Here is a 21,395-nt window from a genome sequence, read left to right as displayed (position 1 = left end):
GTATCCGGAGGATAGGGTATTAACCTTTTAGGTGCGGGCGTCGGCCACTGGCCGACGCCCACACTCCCTCCCTGGTGCGGGTCACGACCAGTGGGCGACACCAGGGAGGGTGTTAATAAATCCTCGGGTGCGTTGCACCCGAGGATTTTTTTTTTTATTTTTATTTTATTTTTTTTACTTTTCCTGGGAGACACAGAAGCTTCTGTCTCCCCCCATCCCCCACCCGCCCCTTTGACGTTACAAAGTTGTTTTCCCCATCGAAGCAGGAAGCAGCCTTGCATCCGCTTCCTGCTTCGATGGGGAAAACGGCCTTCCCCACGTTCGGGAAGGCCTCGTAAGAAAGGGGAGAGTCTCCCCTTTCTTACGAGGCCTTCTGAAAGTGTTTCCTGGCCCCCGATCGCAGCACAGCTGCGATCCGGGGCCAGGAAACACCACTAAACGCCAGGGATTTCACTTTGGGGTGGCGGCCCCCTCGGAAAAAGCTTCTGTGTCTCCCCCCACCCGCCCCTTTGACGTTACAAAGTTGTTTTCCCCATCGAAGCAGGAAGCAGCCTTGCGGCCGCTTCCTGCTTCGATGGGGAAAACGACCTTCCCCACGTTCGGGAAGGCCTCGTAAGAAAGGGGAGAGTCTCCTCAGCTGCGATCCGGGGCCAGGAAACACCCTTAAACGTCAGGGATTTCACTTTGGGGGGGCGGCCCCCTCGGAAAAACGGCTGATGAGTGAGTGAGTCATAGTTTTTCTGGTCTATGTGGGGATCCATTTGAATGTTTTTCAGTATACGGAGTGTGTTGAAGCATGAGGAGGTGAGAGCGTTGATTTGTTGGGTCATCGAGAGGGAGGAGTCTAGGATGATGCTGAGGTTGCGTGCATGGTTGGCGGGTTGGGTGCAGGGCCTAGCGTGGTGGGCCACCATGAGGGGTCCCAGGTGTTTTTGTGTGGGCCAAAGAGGATTATTTCGGTTTTGCTTGAGTTGAGTTTCAGGTGGTTGGCTGTCATATATATATCACTTTTGTCAATATGTGTGTGGTTTCCCTGGGGGGGAAAGGGTCCAACTTGTCTAGTGGCAGTTTTAGTGCCATAAAGAAGCGCAGAAGGTTCATATGCCTACTGCAAAGAGCAAATCTGTATTTTATGTAAATAGCTGAGTACATTAGTAAAGTCAGCCATTACCTGCGCTATAATACCAATGAAATGTATGTGCGGGGTGGAGGGCGGCTATGGAGAGATGAAGGGCACTTTTGCTGGTTGGTAATGAGGGAATCTGAGGAGGAGGGAGTGGGAGCACCAATAATGATTGTTGGACTGGGCGCAGGAGGTGCTAAAGACTGTGATGAATGGTATGTGACAAGGTGTTTTTTGAGTGTCTTGAAAGTACGTGCTGATTGAGGGAAGAAGTGCAGGTAAGGTGGCCTCTACTGTTGCACGTATCTCACACACACCATCGATTTTGTGACTGTCTACGTAGGCTAGTGTTTTAGAGCAACAGTTTAGCCAATAGCAGAGATGGCATCTTGATGGATGACTGCTGCCTGCACTCGGGTTATAGAGGACCGCTCTGACATAGGATCAGAGACTGAGACATCAGATACTGAGACAGCATCTGAGGGATAGGACAATGGCGCAGACTCGGAGTGATTTTTCAGTCAGAGGAGTCCCATTCGATAACTCCTCTTCCAGTACATTATGAGGGAGGTGATGAGGACAACTGGGTAATAGTGGGTTAGGCCAACCCAGAGAGCAGGTGAATGCGGCGGGGGGGGGGGGGGGGGGGAGGAGAGAGAGAGAGATATATATATATATATAAATATATATCTATATATATATATATATATCTATCTATCTCTTGGGAGCCCCAAATTCCACCACCCAAATCATATTGTGGAGACATCAAAATTATCTATGGCAAAACAAACTGGTTTTGTAAGGCAGGCACCTGTGTTTTTGGTCCTGGATTCGGCGGCCATATAGAGAAACACACTAAACCCAAACATTTCTGGAAACTAGACATTCGGGGGAGTCCACAGAGGTGTGACTTGTGTGGATTCCCCAAAGTTTTCTTACCCAGAATACCCTGCAAAGCTGAAATGTTGAAAAAAAACTCAATTTTTCTCGCATTTCTGTCACACAAACTACAGGAATATGCTGGGATCCACAACATTCCTACCACCCAGTGACTCCTCACCTGTCCTGATAAAAACACTACCCCACTTGAGTGCCTACACCTAGTGCCTGTGTCAGGAATGGATCACCCCAGGGTCAACAGCTGCCTCACGTAAGGACCAACATTGACCGTTGTGTGATCTATTCCTGTCGCGGGCACCAGGCCTAACCACACAAGTTAGGTATCCTTTTTATCGAGAGACTTGGGGGAACGCTGAGTGGAAGGAAATTTGTGGCTCCTCTCAGATTCCAGAACTTTCTGTCACCGAAATGTGAGGAAAATGTGTTTTTTTTAGCCAAATTTTGAGGTTTGCAAAGGATTCTGGGTAACAGAACCTGGTCAGAGCCCCACAAGTCACCTCATCTTGGATTCCCCTGGGTTTCTAGTTTTCAAAAATGTGCTGGTTTGCTAGGTTTCCCCAGATGCCGGCTGAGCTAGAGGCCAAAATCCACAGGTAGGCAATGTTTTCTATGAAAAAATGTGATGTGTCCACGTTGTGTTTTGGGGCATTTCCTGTCGCGGGCGCTGGGCCTACCCACACAAGTGAGGTATCATTTTTATCGGGAGACTTGGGGGAACGCTGGGTGGAAGGAGATTTATGCCTCCTCTCAGATGCCTGAACTTTCTGCCACAGAAATGTGAGGAACATGTGTTTTTTTTAGCCAAATTTTGAGGTTTGCAAAGGATTCTGGGTAACCGAACCTGGTCAGAGCCCCACAAGTCACCCCATCTTGGATTCCCCTAGGTCTCTAGTTTTCAAAAATGCACAGGTTTGGTAGGTTTCCCTAGGTGCCGGCTGAGCTAGAGGCCAAAATCTACAGGTAGACACTTTGCAAAAAACAGCTCTGTATTTTGTCAATAAATGGGATGTGTCCACGTTCTGTTTTGGGGCGTTTCCTGTCGCGGGCGCTAGGCCTACCCACACAAGTGAGGTATCATTTTTATCGGGAGACTTGGGGGAACGCTGGGCAGAAGGAAATTTGTGGCTCCTCTCAGATACCAGAACTTTCGGTCACCGAAATGTGAGGAAAATGTGTTTTTTTTGCCACTTTTTTAGGTTTGCAAAGGATTCTGGGTAACAGAACCTGGTCAGAGCCCCACGAGTCACCCCATCTTAGATTCCCCTAGGTCTCTAGTTTTCAAAAATACACAGGTTTGGTAGTTTCACTATGTGCCCGCTGAGCTAGAGGCCAAAATCTACAGGTAGGCACTTTGGAAAAAACAGCTGTGTTTTCTATCAAAAAATGGGATGTGTCCATGTTGTGTTTTGGGGCATTTCCTGTCGCGGGCACTAGGCCTACCCACACAAGTGAGGTATCATTTTTATCGGGAGACTTGGGGGAACATAGAATAGCAAAACAAGTGTTATTGCCCCTTATCTTTCTCTAAATTTTTTCCTTCCAAATATAAGAGAGTATACCCAGTATAGAATGAAAACCAACTGCAGGGTGCAGCTCATTTATTGGCTCTGGGTACCTAGGGTTCTTGATGAACCTACAAGCCCTTTATATCCCCGCAACTAGAAGAGTACAGCAGACAAAACGGTATATTGCTTTCAGAAATCTGACATCGCAGGAAAAAGTTCGAGTAAAACATAAAGAAAAATGGCTGTTGTTTTCAGCTCAATTTCAATATTTTTTTATTTCAGCTGTTATTTTCTGTAGGAAAACCTTGTAGGATCTACACAAATGACCCTTTGCTGAATTCAGAATTTTGTCTAGTTTTCAGAAATGTTTAGCTTTCCGGGATCCAGCATGGGTTTCACACCCATTCCTGTCACTAACTGGAAGGAGGTTGAAAGCACCAGAAATAGTAAAAATGGGGTATGTCCCAGTAAAATGCCAAATTTGTGTTGGAAAATGTGGTTTTCTGATTCAAGTCTGCCCGTTCCTGAAAGGTGGGAAGATAGTGATTTCAGCACTAGAAACCCTTTGTTGATGGCATTTTCAGTGAAAAAACCACAAGCCTTCTTCGGCAGCCCTTTTTTCCCATTTTTTGGAAAAAAACGAAATTTTCACTGTATTTTGGCTATTTTCTTGGTCTCCTCCAGGGGAAACCACAAACTCTGGGTACCATTAGAATCCCTAGGATGTTGGGAAAAAAGGACGCAAATTTGGCGTGGATCGCTTATGTGGACAAAAAGTTATGAAGGCCTAAGCGCGAACTACCCCAAATAGCCAAAAAAGGGCTCAGCACTGGGGGGGAAACGGCCCAGCAGCTAAGGGGTTAAAGGTAGGCCTGTGAGGGCAGCAGCGCTGATTTGTCATCCTCTAGAGCCAAGCATCCAGATGCCCCGGACTGCCATTGCAGGCTGGGTGTCCTGGTGCAAACCTAAAACACAAACTCAACATGGCACACTGCCTGTGGGCCCTGTCCCACCATACACTGCATATACTATGGATAAGACACCCCTTTGGCAGGCTTTCCAGCCCTAAGGCAGGATTCACCATATCATATGCAAGGGCATAGGTGCTTGAGTAATATGTTCCCCCCTGTGTCCTTGCCAAACCTGGGACATAGTGAGTGAACAGAGCAGCCATTTTAATACATGTGCTGGACACAAGTTTCCCAGCTACATGATGGTCACTCTGAGCCCTGAGTTGTTTGTTAACAAGCTAATAAATCCAAACTGGTCCTATTATTGGATTTATCCCTAAATGTACCCAGGTGTCACCTTAGAGGCGCCCTCTGCAAAAGATAACTACCCTTGCAAGGTTGCGGACTGGTCCTATCCAGCCTGCCACCTCCAGACACCCAATCTACAAACCTTGGGGGAGAGATCCGTCACTCTGGTTTGTAGAGTAATGCCCTTCCTGGGTGCAGGTGCTAACACCCCTTCCCTCAGGAATGTGCACTACCCTGGTGGCGAGCTTCAAAAGCTTATCACCTTTGAAACTCGACCCTCAGGCCTGCTGCTAGCAGCAGATGGTCAACCCCTTTGTAAATCCCCACTTTTGGTGGGAGCAAAGGTGGGAAACTACCAAAGAGTAGGAGGAGTGGTCTCACCTTGCATGTGCCACCCTTAAGGTGTTGCCTGCGAGGTGCACACTGGCTATTTTCCTTCCATCCAAGATGGAGAAAAATTATATAATCAGTTATAGGGAAGTGACCCTTCCCACAGGAAGTGGTCACTGTAGTGGGTGTAGCCACCCAAAGGTAGGTGGCCCATTGGTCACTACCAGGGTCCACCTGAAAACGCCTACTGAATACAGTATTTAGAGGGCATCCCTAGACCAGGTAATCAGATTTGACGGACAAAGAGAAGACCAGCTCCAAGAACCAAGGCACAAGAACTGTGGACCTGAAGCACAAAGAAACGGTGCCAGACCCTGCCTGCTGCACCCAGGACTCGACAATCGCGGCTGAGGAGCTGCTGGACAACTGGAAAAACTCTAAAGAACCCCAGAGGACATCCAGTCTTCACAAATCGCCCAAGAACTCCCTCCAGAGTGGAGGTACCACTCTACAACAGCAAGTAACCAGCAAGCCAGTGAGGGTCACTTCACTGACCAGCCACTAACTCCCGAACGGGAAGTCTCAGCTGGGCCCGATGACACACCAATGACAGCAAGGACAAACCCTGCAAGTGTGCCAAGTTTGGTGCCACTGCGCCATCCAGTGGTCAAACCGTGCCAGTACCCTTGGTATTAGTCAGCTGACATCAGACACCAAGAAAACCAGCCCGCCTGGGGCTGAAAAAGGACTAGGAGGAAGCCCCAGTCGGGGGCTTCAGACACACCCTGGACCTCCCGCCAGAGTGCCCCTGTTGTCCTGTAAATGACCCTTGACCTAAATTACCTCCAGCTCCTGGCTCACCGATTCGCTCTGCACCTGGTCGCCCTGTGCCCTACAGAGAAGAACCTGCTGTGCCTTAAGGGTCACCCACCCCTTGGGACCTCGACACTCCAAGGGGATCTCAAGGAACCATCTTTAAACATAACTGTGCAGTACTTTTCCAAGTGGCCCCCCGGAGTGGCCCTGCACCAGCTCCAGAGAAGTTTCTCCACTGCTCCCGCCGGAACCCGGGGCCCTCTGAACTTCTCCAGCTGGCACAGTGTGCCCACAGACGACCTCAGTAGACCTGCAAAAGAAGAACTTGGTAAACCAGCTGTACGGTTTTATATGCATTTTCAAAGGTGATCCTCCAATGATTCCTGTGGTATGTGATTACGCACAAAAAGACTGTTTATTCAACTTTAAAAAATCATATCTCAAAAAGTGCTTAACCAATTTTGATAATTTTGGTCTTAATTATATAAAAATCTGAAGTTTTTTTATAAATTGGTCTCGAGTTATTCCTTTGAGTGTGTAAGTCGCTTGATTAATACTGTAAGTACAGCAAATGCTTGGCACTTCTCCTAGATTGGCCTAGCTGCTCGACCAAGCTACCTAAATAATTAGAGCATTAAATGATCTAGTTTTTACCCCTGTAAACCAATTTGTGTTTGCCTGGACCCCCCACACAGTGTGCTTAGCTTTGCACACTACGTAGAGGGTCAGCCTCCTACAGTGCAATGTTGAGGTTACTCGATTTGGTACTTTTACATTTTATGACGTGATTGTTGTACCGCTTCTGCCTTGGCCAGCGTATATATACATATAAATATTTGTATGTATGTTCGATGGCATGTGTAGCTGTAGATATACATGCTTTGCAAAAGTCCGCCATCTAATGTTGGGCTCGGAGTGTTGCAAGTTGTTTTTCTTCAGAGAAGGTTTTCGAGTCACAAGATCGAATGACTCCTCCTCCTCTTGGTGATAGTGCGCATGGGCATCAGGTCTTTTGTTAGATTGTTTTCTTTCCGCCGTCTGTTTGGACGTGTTCTTCTCGCTCTCTGATCTTCTTTTCTATAAAAGTATGTGTAATTTTGATTGTGTTTTCCAACTTTATGGTCGATCCAATTGTAATCGTTGGGGTCGATTACATGCACTTTGGGGCGACCTCGCCCTTTTTGGGCCTACTTCGACATGTATTCGAACAATGTTAGGCTGATGGAACGGACTCCCTTTTGCTTTTGCCCTCAGTGTCATGCCAAATTTCCATACACCGATCAACATTTGGTGTGCAGTCTCTGTCTCTCTCTGGATCACAGAGAAGAAAACTGTGACGCTTGCCGGTCGTTTCGATCCAAAAAGACTCTTAGGGATCGAAGAGAGTGTCGAGTGGAGATAGTGTCCAAGTCGTCAGAACACACGCCCAACATGTTTGGGGACGAACACCCACAAGAAGAATTAGCACAGCGTGCAACCGTTTCCATTGCAGACTCCGATTCGGATCAAGATTCTGATGTCGACAGCGGCGCAGTACGTGAGTACATCAGCCCTGTCCCATCACCAAAAGACAAATAAAAATACTTCTTCATTGGTCTTCTGTTGTTCACTGCCTGCGAGCTATGGTCGGACCCGAAAAACACATTCTGACAACCCTCGGGTCCAGCACCGAAACAAAAGGCCAAGTTGCATTCAGCAAACAGCATGCCACATCTGTTTTGGTACTGAGACGAAAATCTGACTCTTCCACCTCCGAGCCGAAAAAAGTAACAGAGCTTTCAGACCGGACATTTTCAGCCTGACTCAAGCATTCGGTATCCAAGCTTTCTAAGCTGAAACCTGTCAGTGGTAGATATGCTCTAGCTACTGAGGAGTTATCAGAGATACAGCCCATATTGGAGGTTATGGACACTAAACAGAGAAAGATCCATAAACATAAGGACACAGGAAGGATCATAGCCTCTCCTCCTCCGATAATCAAGAGAACATTGTGTAGGATTGTACCATCTTTCTTGGCATGTTACCCCCAGTTTTCCATGTATGTCAGTATGTTTTTGCCTGTCTCACTGGGATCCTGCTAGCCAGGACCCCAGTGCTCATACTTTGTGGCTTAAATGTGTATGCCAGTGTAGTGCCTAACTGTGTCACTGAGGCTCTGCTAATCAGAACCTCAGTGCTCATGCTCGCTCTGCCTTTAAATTTGTCACTATAGGCTAGTGACTAGTTAACTATTCTAATTGGCATAATGGACCCCCCCTTATAAGTCCCTAGTATATGGTACCCAGGGCATTGGGGTTCCAGAAGATCCATATGGGCTGCAGCATTTCTTTTGCCACCCATAGGGAGCTCAGACAAATCCTTACACAGGACTGTCATTGCAACCTGCGTGAAATAACACGTTATTTCTCAGCCATTTTCACAGTCCTTAAGTAACTTAGAGGTCACCTATATGTCTAACCTTCACTTGCTGAAGGTTAGGTGCAAAGTTACTAAGTGTGAGGGCACCCTTGCACTAGCAAAGGTGCCCCCAGATAGTTCAGGGTCATTTCCCTGGACTTTGTGAGTGCGTGGACGCCATTACACTTGTGCACACAATGGTAACTCCGAATATAACCATGTAACATGTCTAAGATCATGGAATTGTCCCCCCATTCCAAATCTGGTATTGGGGAGCCAATTCCATGCATCTTGGGGGCTCCACTATGGACCCCCAGTACTGCCAAACAAGCTCTCTGGGGTTTTCTCTTCTGCTAAAGTTGCTGCCACCCCATACACAGGGTTCTGCACTCCTGGGGTCTGAGCAGCTCAGTCCCAGGAAGGCAGAACAATGTATTTCCTTTAGGAGGATTGTGTTACACCCTCTCCCTTTGGAAATAGGTGTTACAGGCTTGGGAGGGGTAGCCTCTGAGAGCCTCTGGAAATGCTTTGAAGGGCACAGATGGTGCCCTCCTTGCATAAGCCAGTCTACACCAGTTTAGGGAACCCCAGTCCCTGCCCTGGCGCAAAACTGGACAAAGGAAAAGGAAGTGACCACTCCCCTGTCCATCACCACCCAGAGCTCCTCCAGTGTGTCTCGGACCTCTGCCATCTTGTTTTCGGAGGTGTGGGGACACTCTGGAGGCCTCTGAGTGGCCAGTGCCAGCAGGCGACGTCAGAGACCCCTCCTGATGGGTGCATACCTAGGTGGGTAGTCAATCCTCCTCTCAGGGCTTTTTAAGGTCTCCTGTGGGCTTCTCTTCAGTTTTTGACTTGCAAGAATCCACCAGGACTCCTCTGCACTTCTCTCTTCGACTTCTGCCAAGGATCGACCGCAGCCTGCTCCAGGACGCAAAAAAACTGCAAAAAGGTAGCCAGAAGACTACCAGCAACATTGTAGCACCTAATCCTGTCGGCTTTCTCGACTGTTTCTTGGTGGTGCATGCTCCGGGGGCTGTCTGTCTTCACCCTGCACTAGAAGCCACAAAGAAATCTCCAGTGGGTTGACTGAGTCCTCCCCATGCTCCAGCAGGCACCAAACTACAGCCTCACTGGTACTCTGGGTCCCCTCTCATCCTGACCAGCGTGGTCCCTGGAACACAATTGGTGAACCCAAGTGGCCCCAACTGTCCAGAGTTCCAACTGTCTGAATTTGGAGGAGTTAAGTCCTTGCCTCCCCTCCCCAGCCAGTAGTCCTGTGCACCGTGTGATCTGCAGCTACAAGGGCTTCTCTGCACATTTCCAAGAAATCCTGCATGCACAGCTGAGCCTAGGTCCCCAGCACTCCGTCCTGCGATGCTCAGCTCCCTGAGTTGACCTCCGGTGACGTGGGACCTCTTTGTGTAGTGTTGAGATGACTGCTGTGTTAAGTTTTCTTGAACCTGTGTTCTGGACTCGTGCGGGTGCTTCCTTTTTTCCTATGGGCTCTCTACGTTGCTGAGGGCCCCCTCTGTCGCCCCATCCTGAGTGGCGACATCTTGGTCCTTCCTGGGCCTGGGAAGCACTCTTTTTCTTCTACAGTGACTCTTGCATTTAGAAAGGCTTGTTTGAGGTACTTTGCCAAGGAAAACACCTTGCATCTGCCAGCACATTGTGGGACATCTTCTTCACAAAGCAGAACCTCCTACCTCATGCCGTTGGTGCAGAACCAGCATCTTCTTCAAACCGGAGGCAGCCATTTTGCACCTTCATCTGGGGTTTAGTGGGCTCCTGCCCCCCTGGCCACTTTAGCGACTCTTGGACGTGGTCCCCTTCCTTTGCAGGTCTTCAGGTCCAGGAATCGGTCTTCAGAGCTTTGCAGTCTTGTGTGGTCCCTGCAAAATCCTTTATCACAACTTAGGTGTGTTTTGGGGGAAATTGTAGTACTTTACTCCTGCTTTCCTGGGTCCTGGGGTGGAGTCTCCTCTATACCCTTGGTGTTTTCTGACACTCCCAGCGACCCTCTACACACCACACTTGCCTAGGGATGCATTTGTGGTTCGCATTCCACTTACTTAGTATATGGTTTGTGTTGCCTCTAGGCCTATTGCACTCTATTGTGTTCTACAGTGTTTGCACTGTTTTCTGACTGTTTACTTACCTGATTTGGTTATTTGTGTATATTTTGTGTATGTTACTTACCTCCCAAGGGAGTATATCCACTGAGATATTTTTGGCACATTGTCAGTAAAATAAAGTACCTTTATTTTTATTAACTCTGAGTATTGTCTTTCTTATGGTATTGTACCTATATGATATAGTGGTATTGCAGGAGCTTTGAATGTCTCCTAGTTCAGTCTTGGCTGCTATGTTATAGCTACCTCTATCAGCCTAAGCTGCTAGAACACTTCTACACTCTACTAATAAGGTATAACTGGACCTAGTTTAAGCTGTAAGTACCACAGGTATGCACTACAAACCAGGCCAGCCTCCTACACATTGACTTTCCACAAAACTTTAGAAGCTGGGCCTCCACCTACTAAAGTATTTAAACTAAAGGAGAAACTAAAGGCACCACAGCAGCCTTCACCACCACGTTCTCCTTCCTTTCCTGCTTCTCTACCACCTGCTATTCCACAACTGCCACCACCACCTTCACCTACACAATTCTCTCCACTATCCCTTGTTTCACCACATTGGTATGATTTATACGATCCTCAACAGGATGTAGATCCATGGGATATATATGACACAAATCCCATTCTTTCTAATGATAATGATTTATACCCAGCAAGGCCATCTCTCTCTGAAGGTACCACTGCCTACAATCAGGTTATAGTCGGGGCAGCTGCACATTATAAGGTTCAACTGCATACAGTTCCCCTTTGAGGATGATTTTTTAACACCTTAACCTCTACTCATAAAGAGTATCAGTGTCTCCCTATGCTTCCAGGCATGCATATATATATATATATATATCTGCATCCTCTGATGCAGTTTTTATTAGAACACAACTATCACCTGACTCTATAGTGGTCGGTGCAGCAAGAAAGCAAGCCAATAGCCAGTCTACAGGGGATGTTCATCCTTCAAACAAAGAGTTGCAGATTTGATTCAGCAGGTAAAAGAGTGGCAACTCAAGCTGCTAACCATTGGAGGATTGTAAACTCAAGCACTCCTAGCAAGGTACAACAGAGCTCATTGGGATCAGATGGAAGATTTGTTGCAATATCTTCCATCACAGCATCAGAAAAGGGCACAACAAATAGTAGCTGAAGGGCAGGTTATTTCTAATAACCAAATCAGTTCCACAATATTGATGCAATGGATTTGGCAGCAAAGGGTGTCGACACCAGCATCATCATTAGAAGACCAGCATGGCTAAGGGGTTCAGGTTTTAAACCAAAAATACAACAAGCGGTATTAAATATGCAATTTGATAAACAACATTTATTTGGGTCAGAGGTTGATACTACAATAGACAAGCTCAAAAAGGACCCTGAGACAGCTAAAGCTATGGGTGTGTTATACACTACACCTATTTGGGGAACTTTAAAAGACACATTTTAAGGGTGGTTTAAAATCATCAACCACAGAACCATACACATTCCAATACAAAAAAGGGCCACACTTCTACAACAGAGGTTCCTTTAGAGGCTCTTACAGAGGAACTAATAGAGGAAGATGTAAATCAGCTGCTCCAAGAGGTTCCTCCACCTCAACAAAAAAGTGACTTCTTACACATCCCCACAGAGCATACATCTCCTGTGGGAGGAAGACAATTTTTTTTACCCACAGTGGCACATTACTACAGATCAATGGATTCTATCAATTATCCAACATGGCTATTGTCTAGAACTCATCTCTACTCCACCAAACATTCCCCCTCGTTCACACACACGTACTCTGTAACATCTCAATCTATTAAAACAAGAGGTACAATCACTACTACTCAAAGGTGCTATAGAGATGGTACCTTTATCCCAACAGGGGCCCGAAGTATATTCACTATACTTCCTCATAACCAAAGAAAGGTGGTACTCTCACGCCAATCTTAGTTCTGGTCACATCCATATGGCCACTCTACAAGACATCATTCCCTTACTACAAAAACAGGATTACATGACAGCATTAGGTCTCAAAGGTGCTTATTTCCACATTCGCATACATCCAGCACATCGAAAATAAGATTTGTTATAGCAGGAAAGAACTACCAATTCAAAGTGCTACATTCGGGGGAACAACAGCACCATGGCTATTCTCCAAATGCCTAGCAGTAGTTTTTTTTTTTTTTTTAATCTGTTTAGTGCATTTATGACATAAACAAAAACGCATCCATTTAAACAATACAACTGAGATACTTAAAAGAGATAGGAGCAGACTAGGAAATGAGAATAGATAGTAGGGGGTATGAAGATAATAGTTTGCTTGGTGAATGACCACGGGTCTAATGTTTGATGATCCGGTGGAGGGGGCAAGGCTACCGTGGAGGGGGCACGCATAAGAGGCGAACAGGATATGAGATATTAATTTCGACCAGGGTATGTTTGTCATGAGAGGAGTGTACCCCTGTGGGTGTAGCTTCGCAGCGGTATATCTAGGGCATGTGTTTGTATACTTATTATCTGCGTTCAAGTTAAGGTTCATATCTGAGTGGTTGCCCGTGCGAAATGTGTTGGTTGTAATGCCTCGGGTGATTATTATTCCAGTAGACTAGGGAGGTCGTGTATCGTCTTTTTCCTGTAGTTGATCTGCAAAGGAATCCCATATGTCAGCACCCTTGATTACCACCCCTATGTCGTGTAATGTATGTAATACCTGTATTTCTGCGTTGGCCCATCACTGTAAGTCAGTTATCCAGTGGCGGGAGTCTGGGACGCTAGGTGTTTTCCACTGCGTGGCGATGAGTCGTTTGAGGTGTATCTGAACGGGCATTGCGCGATACCTCGCACGTGGTTGTGAGAGCCATGGACCATGTTGGTGTTGTAAATTGTGTGTGTAGTGCTTTTTTCCATTTATTCTTGGCTTGTAACTGTACTTCTTCTGGATTGGCCAGTAGTGTGTTGTGGATCCATGAGATTCGTGTTTGTGTGCCGGTGTCTAAGAGCAATTCGTGTAGAATAGGTGATGACTGTGGTTCCCTGCTGCCGTGCCCCCATGCGTTACGTATTAAAGATTGCAGTGCGCCGTACATAATGAAACCGCCCTGTCCCAGAGTATACGTCGTTGCAAGTGCTTCATAGGAGATAAATTGGCCCTCTGCGAATAATTCTCCCACTAACTGGAGACCTTTGGTGGCCCAATCAATAAGGCACGCACGGCCATGTAGTTTGTGTATACCTGGGATGGCGAGTAATGGGATCTTGGGTGAGTATGGTGGTTTTCCAGACCCCCTGTTCACGTAGCTCCGCCACACCCGGTCAGCCACTTTTATCAGGATATTACCATGACGCGGAAGGGCCACGCGTCCTATAAGCCATTCCAGTGTATTTAAGCCACCCAGTTGTATGCCCACAGTGTGGCTTTCAGAATGAGTGGGGTCTTGTAGCCAAATTAGGATCCAGTGCAGCTGAGCTGCTGCATAATAAAGTTCGAATTGTGGTACTCCCATCCCGCCTTTGTCCAGTGGTAGACAGATCTTAGCCAAGGCCACACGACAGCGTCCGGTGCTCCATATCAAATCTATAAATAGCTTGATCAGCTGTGCAAAAATAGTGCTGGTGAGCCATAATGGTAGGGCAGCGAAAAAATATAGTAGCCGAGGAAGTATGATCATTTTGATTAATGCCACTCTGCCCATAGGTGATAGTGGTAGTGCACACCAGAAGGGAAACAATCCTTTTATTGATCTAATCGCCCGGTCTAAGTTGCCCTCCTTCCGTCAGATTCATCATGATATATGTGCACACCTAGATATTTAAAAGTGCTATAAGTCCATTGTAAATTATGCTCAGCGGACATGTGGATCTGTGTGTGTCGGGTAGTCGGCGCATGGGGAATAGACATGATTTATTGCAGTTGACGCGCAAGCCAGATATGTCTCCAAAATAATTCAATAGTTGTAGCAGGTTTGGCAGGGATTCAGAGTAGTTACGTAGGTATATTAATGCATCGTCTGCGTATAAGGAGACTATGTGGTGTTCCATGCCGTCCGGTATGCCCCATCTCGTGGCTTCATTGCGCAGTTTAGCCGCGAGGGGTTCCATGGCTAGTGCGAACAAAAGTGGTGAATGGGGGCATCCCTGGCGTGTGCTTCTACCGATCTTGAATTTTTCCAAGGTGATGGTGCCAGTTTTAACTCGTGCTATGGGGTCTGAGTATAGGATAGATATCCAATGTGTGAACGCTTTGCCAAATCCCATTAACTGCAGAGTTACCATCAAGTATGGCCAACCCAATGTGTCGAAAGCTTTTTCGAGATCTAGTGAGGCCCCCACTTTGGAGTAGTCTGTGTCAGGAGTTTCAGCTATCAAACACAATAGGTTCCTGATGTTAATAGAAGTGCTGTGTCCAGGTATGAATCCGGATTTATCTGGGTGTATCAGGGAGGAGATTATTGGGAGAAGTCGGTTCGACAGTACCTTACCCAATATTTTACAGTCCGTGTTTAGTAGTGACAGGGGTCGGTAAGAGCGTACATCTAGTGTGTCATGACCCTTTTTATGGAGGACTACAATCGTTGCTTCACGTTGTGAATCTGAGAGACGACCTGTTTCATATGCCTCCTGTAACATAGTCAGATACGGAGTGAGCGTTTGTGATGAGAAAATCTGGTAGTACTCGATCGGTAGTCCGTCTCCCCCTGGGGCTTTATTGTGGGCTAGTTGTTGCAATGCTTGCTTTAGTTCGTCACTTTCTATGGGTTTGTCTAGCTCTAGTGCTTGTGCTGTCGTTAGGTGATTTACATGGGAGGTCCTGAAAAAATCTTTTGTGTTGCGAGTGGGGGAGGTTCTGCCTGATATAACCTTGCATAATACTGCTTGAATGCGTCATTTATTTCTGATTGTGTATTCACAATCACACCAGTATCTAGGCGAATGGCGTTTACAAGAGTATGCCGCTGAGTCCCTTTCGCTAACCAGGCCCACATGCGGCTTGATCGATCACCCTCGGCGTGTAGTCGTGCCGTGTAGTGTCAATAGTCAAATTTTCGTAAACGGGTTTCAATGTCACCCCATTGCTTTTTGAGTGTGATCCTGGTATTGCTAGCAGTACTGTTTGAGGCCGCTTCACATTCCGCCTTACGTAATTTCTCCTCAGTATCATGTAGCTCTGAGAGTAAAGTGCGTCGAATACCTCCTGCAGCCCCGATATATATGCCCCTAATTACCACCTTGTGTCCGTCCCACTCGATTGCGCATGTGTGGCTGTTTGGTTATTGATTGTGAAGTAGGACGCTATGATGTCAGCTAGTTGTTCCTGGAAGGGCGGGTCGCACAGCAAGGTGGGTTGTAAGCGCCAAGTAGGTGTTCATGATAGCTGATTGCCCCATCTCAGTGTGGCGATTAGAGGGCAATGATCTGATAGGGTTTTGGCCAAATAATTGGCGCTGTGTATTAAGTGTGTTATCGTGGCCGAGCATGAAAGTAAATCAATCAGTGTGTGGCGGTTGTGTACCGGTGAATAAAAGGAGTATTCTTTGTCAATGGGATGAAGACTTCTCCATGCTTCATGTAGCCTCTGTTCTGTTATTCAGGACCTTAGCATCTCAGATACCCGCCTACTAGGGGCGCTTGCCATTGGCGGGTGTGATCTGTCCATAGAGATGTCCATTACACTGTTAAAATCACCACCCCAGATAATTGTTATGAACGGGTCTTGTGAAATCTGTGCAGATGTGGCCCACAGGAATTCCCCTTGTCCTGAATTTGGAGCATATATACCAGCTATGGTTAATTGTCTACCATCCAGCTCTCCACTGAGGCAGACATATCTGCCATCTGTGTCCATATATGTGTTTTGGACCGCATAAGGGACCCCTGAAGCGATCCAAATCAGTACTCCCTTCGCATATTTTGAGACTTTAGTGCCATAGACAGTGCCCGGCCAGCTCTTATTAATTTCCCCTAGTTCTTGTGTAGTTGCATGGGTCTCCTGTAGTATAGCTATATGCGCCTTGTGGCGTCTGAGATAGGTATGTACTGTGCGTCTTTTAGTAGGATTGGCCAGGCCCCTTACGCTCCAGGTTACAATATTGTATGTCATTGAAACGTTTTGTGGTCGCACCGCAAGCAGTACGTGTTTTTAGATAGAATTTGCTGCGTCCCCCGCCCCCCCTCCCCCGATCCGCACCATCCCTCGAGTGTAGAGTGATTAGCACATACTTTGAGGAGTTAAGAGTGAGAAGAGTAAGGAAGAAAGGAAGCAAAAGGAAGAAGTGTGAATAACCAGGCACAACAGGTGCAAGAGTGGCTTTGAGCTGATTCGTGTCCATACAGGAACCCATCTGGGTTAGGGGGCTGCTGTAGTATATGGTCCAAGGTGTTAGCGAGGTCCGCCCTAATCAGATGAAGCCATCTCCCGTTCAGGCACGACATGGTCTCCGTAGGGATTCCAATTTGCTTGGTGTGATACGAGTCATGGCATCGCATCTTTCACCCATAGGCAGGTTAAGGGGGAGATGATCGATTCCGGGACGTGGGGTCTGCCCAGGTGTTGACAGGGACTGCCTATACAGGTTGGAGAGTACGCAGGCCGCGGTCACATAGCGTTTATATCTTACGGAATAGGTTGATCGCTGCATTTATGTGTTATTTTTAAAGGTTGTCCGCTGTGCGCGGTGTGAACGCCGGCCCCAAGATCAGAGGGGATTCGGGGGGGCTCTACAGGGTCCCCATCGAGTCCGAGTCCGTGGTGCAAGATTCACGGTTGTGCTGCATTCGGATGTTCGAGAACCTATTGATGTCCTTTAGCGCTTGGGCTTGCCCGTCCGCTGCTTGTTTTTCAGTGGGACGTGATCCGGTTCTGGTTTTCGATTTCCTTTTCTTACGCGTCTTTTGTGTTAGCCATTCCTTTTGCTCCGTGTGTTCATCTGTGGGCTCTGCTAAGCCCTTGGCGTAGATCCAAGTCCAGACATCTTCTAAGGATGGGAAGACGTGGGTTTTGTCGCCATTCACTATGCGCAGTCTAGCAGGGTACATGAGGGAGTTTGAAAAATTCTTGCCGCGTAGTACCTGTTTTGCTTTGGCGAAAGTGGCGCGTTTGCATTGGACCTCCGCTGTATAGTCCGGGTAGGCCGTGACTTTTACATTTTCAGTTTCAACAGGACCCAACGCGTGAAAGCCCTTTAGGATTTGATCTCTGTCACGGTAATTCAATAGCCTGGCTATTAATGGGCGAGGGGGGGCCCCTGGGCGTGCGGGTCCGCCCGGGATCCGGTGTGCCCGCTCCACCGACAGGAAAGAAGAGACCTCCTGTTTCAGTATGTGATCTTTTAGCCAGCGATCCAGGAATGATTCTGCGTTAGGGAGCTCGATTTGCTCCGGGAATCCCAGGAATCTAATGTTATTACGGCGTGAGCGGCCCTCCGCATCCTCCGCTCGTCTTTAGAGCTGTATTATCTCAGATTCCTGTTGTTGTATTCGGGTTTTCATGACCTCAATATTTGGTTGAGATATTTCTAGAGGTGATTCGACTGTGGTTACTCTGTCCGCTAGCTTTCGGTGTTCAGTGCGCAGTATAGTGACTTCCACTGCCATTGCGTCTATCTTTCCTTCAAGGGATGTTTTAGTTTCTAATATCGCCTGCAGTACCTTGTCAATTTGTATAGAGTGAGCAGCTAGCGTTTCAGTCACTTTGTGCAGTGAATCTGAGCCCTCTATCGGTAGCGGGTCCCCAAGTCTGGCCTCCAATTGGCCCCTCGGCGGTTTCGGTTTCACCATCATGGTGCATCCCCTGAACTTTCCCCGTGTTATGTTGTGATTTAGGTGGACAGTTTATACGGTTCCAACATTTGTGTTGTGCTTTGATTTCAAGGTTTCGGGGATGGTCTTTATATATCACAATTAGGCCAAATTATTATTTTTTTGTCTTTCCTTACAGCGTTGTTACATCTGTATGACAAATTTTATAACATCCAGCATGAAGAGTGCACACAGAGGGAGCACCCAGCCCGTTGAGCACTGGAGAGCGGCAGTGTTGTGTGCCCGGAGGCAGGCACGTGGGAGTTTGATACGCTCTGCAAGAGTCATGCGCCGGATGTTTGCAGTTGACGATTGTGCGTTGTAGCGCTCGTATCTATGCGTTCTATGTTAGGAAAGAGTCAGCATTGCTCCCGAGCATTTCACAAAATTAAGAAGTGTCATTGAACCTAATTTAGTTGGTGGGTGTGGTGGTTAACTCACAAATTGCTTGATTTCTGGGCCCAGGGGCTCCCCCAAGTCACTCTATCAAAAGGGCACAGCGTAGTTTGAGTTCCCCTCTGAACTCCGGTGTATGTTTTGTGCAAGGAATAGCTAGCACTCCTCGTTTTTGCAGGGCCCCATACCTCATCTCAGGCCCGACGGCCTAGCCGCGCACCCCAGCGGGGACAGAGGCCCCGTCCCACACCGCCGGATCCTTGTTCTCCACGCAGGTGTTCGGTGTCATTGGGCAGCAGTTCTGAACAATAACTCATGCCGGTCCTCGTCTGTCCTGCACCGCGGCCCCTTCCTCATCCGCAGCTGGATCACAATCAGGCCGAGCAGCCAGGTGCGCACCCAGCAATCGGGCCCTTTTTTCCGCTCGGAGTCTTAAACCACCCGTCAGGTTGGGCGCCTATAACATGCGCCTTCACGAGGGTCGGCACCCACGGGTGTGCACCCGCAGCACTCCGCCGTCTCCACCCACTGCGGTGGAATCCCTCCGTACCTGCACGCAGGGATCAGCTGCCACGACCGCCGGTCTGCTCTGCTCCGTGCTGGGTCCGCGTCCCCGTCTCCGTCCGGGCCCCGAACGAGCTGCATCATCGGTCGGGTCGAATTTTCAGGGTCTCGGGAGATTGTTGCATACAAGGCATGCGGGTCTGGGGGTTTTTATCGCCTGGGGACAGAGGGATTGCAGGGTAATTGTAGGCCGTGTGGGGAGCTCTGATTCAAGCGACCGCACTCGCCGCCATCTTGGCCACGCCCCCCTGCCTAGTAGTAGTTGAGCATTCCTCAGAACACAACACATACATGTCTTCCCATATCTGGACGACTAGGGCACGAGTTATAGTTACTTTGGATAACTATAACAGGTGAATTTCTATGGTTTTGTACTCTTACTTTTGGCAGTTTTTTTTAGTTTTTTTTTAGGACATCAGTTGTTCTAAACCAGTAATTGCTGTTGTGGTCTTCACCAAATCTCTCTTACAACATTGTTCAATGCTCCTTCTACACAAATAGGTTCTTGGTATTGCCCCCCCCAACACTTAATTTGTGCTTTTTTAGGGAAGCTTTGGCTGAATCAATGGGTTTTGTATAGCAAAGAGCTGCAGCTCAATGTCATTGGTTGTTGACTTTGAACCTCCATGTACTGGTCAGACATGGGATCAGTCCCACCTTGGGAGCAGGTGTTTTTTTTATGTTCATGTTGTTTATCTTCCACCACATTTTTGTCCCACTGCCGTGGTAATGCTATTACCCTGTTCTTCAATGCTTTTAGGGCTTAATTTGCCTGTGTTCCTTTCACAGGTCTTATGGTGAGGAGTCTTTTCTTATTCACCTAATTCCTAAGGGTGTCCAGCCTTTTTTCTAGACTGGCGTGGTCTAGTCATTGACTTTTTGCAAAACGAGTTGTATTTGCATTGCAATCTGCTACAAATATGCCAAGTCACAACTATCTGATGCTTGCGTGCTCATTCTGCCAGAGTTGGGCCCACAACCACAACTTTACAATGCAGAGTTCCGGTCTTGGATATCTGTCAGGCGGTAGCGTTTGTTTCCTTGACATATTTTCCAAACATTGTCTGGATACTTGAGTCCATTGTGACGGGTTTTGCCCTTTCGGCCCTGCAAGTTACATTGTTTTTTTAAATTGATCCGCAGACCCTCCTCCAGGAATGGTTGCTTTGGTATCTATTCTAAGGTAAGGAATCTGCGGCTAGATGTCTCCTTCAGATGAAGAGTTTACTTACCTTCGGTAACACCTTATCTGGTATAGAGAGGATCTAGCCATTGATTCCTTACCAACCCTCTCATTCTCCCCGCTCTATGTACAGATTTCTAGGAATGGGATTCTTCCCTTGGGGCCCTAGTTGGACACCTGGCATGGGAAATTCGGATACATTAACTGCACAACGAGGTGGTGCTTTTCGTGGGTGACTCAGCGTCACTTCAGGCCTGGTTGACGCCAACTATGTCACAGAGCTCCCTTTGTTGCAATTTCAATTCCTTCTTTGGTATTTTTACTTAATTGACGCAAGGATGTCTCTTTTTCGGCACACTTTTCCCTCAGGCAGTTTCTATAGTGGCTTCGCGTTCTGGCATGGAAAACAGTCTCGGAAGAAACAGATGTCAGCTCATCAGAGAGGGGATTATATGGACTCCCTCTACATCTCATCTGGTGGACGAAGTCGCTACAGAGTTTCAGAAACCCTCTTCTGACTCGCAGAGGTACTGCTGGGAATAATTTCCATATCCAGTCTGCCTCCTGAGAGAATTCTAAGATGAAGAATGTGCGGCTCGATCTCGTCTGTAGCAGATAAGGCATTACCAGAGGTAAGTAACTTCTTTTTATCACATCAATAATGGTGTATTGTTAGGGCATGCATCACTGAAACGTTATATACTCTTGTTGCAGAGCTCAGCAAATTAATTATACAATGCTCATGCTAGTCATTAGCGCACATTTATTTCTAATTGTTATTGCCAGAGACCTGAGATTCAAAGTTTATAAATAACAAATACCCAACATTAATGTCATAAATACATACTGAAATTGTTTGCAACTTCGTGCTAGAAGCACATTCTTAAGGGACCTTAAAATTACAGTCCTCAGTTTGTTTCTTAAGGTCATGATGCATTGCTCCAACAATCATGATTTTTCACAATAATAAGGCACAAATTATTACTCTGCTGACTGTTGGGAGGCTCTTTGAGAAGTGAGAAT

At 47.2% G+C, this 21,395-nt stretch overlaps 1 protein-coding gene across 2 annotated transcripts in view; it reads left to right on the top strand.

Moving 5' to 3' along the window:
• SPAG9 (sperm associated antigen 9) overlaps nt 1-21,395 on the top strand; it is a 1,094,694-nt gene that overhangs the window by 400,281 nt on the left and 673,018 nt on the right. The gene's annotated exons all lie outside the window — the stretch shown is intronic.

This window comes from Pleurodeles waltl, chromosome 7 (assembly GCF_031143425.1).
Source record: "Pleurodeles waltl isolate 20211129_DDA chromosome 7, aPleWal1.hap1.20221129, whole genome shotgun sequence".
NCBI lineage: Eukaryota > Metazoa > Chordata > Amphibia > Caudata > Salamandridae > Pleurodeles > Pleurodeles waltl.
The sequence above is the reverse complement of the archived record's forward strand: the minus strand, read 5'-3'. Positions and strand labels throughout refer to the sequence as shown.